Here is a 1981-nt window from a genome sequence, read left to right as displayed (position 1 = left end):
ATAACTGGGAAATGCTGTGATGTCAAACACAATGTGATTATCTTGTTGGAGGTCCCCTGAAAGGGGTATGTGCTTCCTCAGCTGCTCAGAGAATGAAGCCTGTGGAAGTAGGTTTTGCACTAGAAGGTGAGCTTGGGGATTCAGGGAATTAACATTAACAAATATCAAGGGTCTGGGTGGAATTGCTCTAAACTGTCCTGGTGAGCAATGGACCAGGAAAGGGGACTCTGACAAGGAACCCTGAAGATACAGCTGAGCTTATGCCTGCTACGTGTAGCCATAAATAATGCTGCTTGTAAATACTGCTCTTTCCTTCCTTTGCCTCAGATCCTTCTGTAAAATCTTGGTGAAACCTATGGACTGGTTTCTGTTGCGCTCTGGATAATTAATTGAAAATTTGCCACTGGGCTGAAGTCACAGAGGTGAGGGTACTCTCCATCCCCTGGAAGCCTGGGTGTTACTTGCAGCTGAAGGAGGAGACACTTAGTGTTAAGTGGCTCCTCCTAACACTGGGAAATGGTCCTGCTGCTGCAGAAGCACCAAGATGCTCTGCCAATCAGTCATTCAGCACCAGCTCTGAGGCCTCTCTTCTACACAGTCACTTATCTTCCAGGGTGCAGTCTCCAGAGTCCTCGGAGATGAACTGTAGGGACCTCCCAGCACTGGATAGGCTTCATGTTTGTTGTTATGTAGATAGTACAGAGGCAAATGCAATGGGAGAGTGGCTGGATGCTACGTGGACCCCAACACCCCAATTAGAGAGTCAAATCGTATTCTTTTTTGAGTTTCCTGTTATGAGATTATATGACTGTCTTCAGTCCTTTCCAGGAAACAGAGGCAGAAGGAATCCTGCATGGATATGAGTCCCATGGCATTTAGCTTGTCTTGTATTTCATCAGTGGAGAAATGCATGGCCAGTAGGCAATTCAGAGGTACTTGCTGGCCCCAGGTTTCTGTTGTCTAACCCAAACTCACAATGGTGACCAGCTGAGGAGGCAGCAGCAAGGTGGCATGGTGGAGAAGCTGGAGCTAAAGCATGTGAGGCACTTGTGTCTAAACCATCTGTGATAGTGTCCTGGAGATTTAGAAGTAGCGAGTATTCATGGCAAGGAGGGGTTAATTTCCGACAGGCAATGGAAGCTCAAGAATGTTCACTTGGGCATCAAATGTAAAGTGATGCCATTTGGAAGTTGGGGGTCTGCTTTTTATACTGGCAAGTTGTCATCCACAAGGGCAGCAGTGGAAAATCCCTGTGTCATGTATAGCTGTAAGTTTTGAGGGAGCAAGGAAAAACCTGCGGGGCTGCCTTGTATGGCTGTTTAGGGTTTGCTCTGCAGTTTGTCTGTGATGTACATAACATTCCCTGGAGGTTTACAGTGCAGCTGGCCTGCCAACTCACTTCTCTGTATTCAGTTATTTGAAGTTCACTGTTGTATAATAATTAATTTGCTTAGGGTTTTCTGACATTATCTATCATACACTTCAGTATTAAAACCCTCAGGGGTTTGCCATTGTCTTAAAAGACATTTGATGTCAATCTGTTTAAAGATGAGACATCTATGAAATGTGTGTGTGTGTGTGTGTGTGTGTGTGTGTGTTCATGTATGAGACAACATGACCAGCTTTGTTTTAAGGGACTTTCCTGGGAATCAAACCAAGATACAATAGTAAACACATGTATAATCAGTTGGGTTCCCTCCTATTGTTTTTGATAAGGGCCAGGCACAGAAATTAACAATTAGGAGGTGCTAGATATGGCTCTTCTGGAGATGGTTGGAGTGAGACAAGTGGTTGTATGGCTCTAATTTTTCTTTTCAAAATTTAAGGCATTTTATTATGTGTTTTGGGAAATACACATTGAATTTCCATGGCTGTTAAAATTTCTGGATGTAGGTAACATTTTGCATTATGTATTGTGTACTCAACCATTGATTTAGAAAGGAATGGTAGTAAAATTAATCCAAAACATAAAATAATCCCA

Source organism: Mandrillus leucophaeus, unplaced genomic scaffold (assembly GCF_000951045.1).
Source record: "Mandrillus leucophaeus isolate KB7577 unplaced genomic scaffold, Mleu.le_1.0 Scaffold385, whole genome shotgun sequence".
Taxonomy (NCBI): domain Eukaryota; kingdom Metazoa; phylum Chordata; class Mammalia; order Primates; family Cercopithecidae; genus Mandrillus; species Mandrillus leucophaeus.
The sequence above is the reverse complement of the archived record's forward strand: the minus strand, read 5'-3'. Positions refer to the sequence as shown.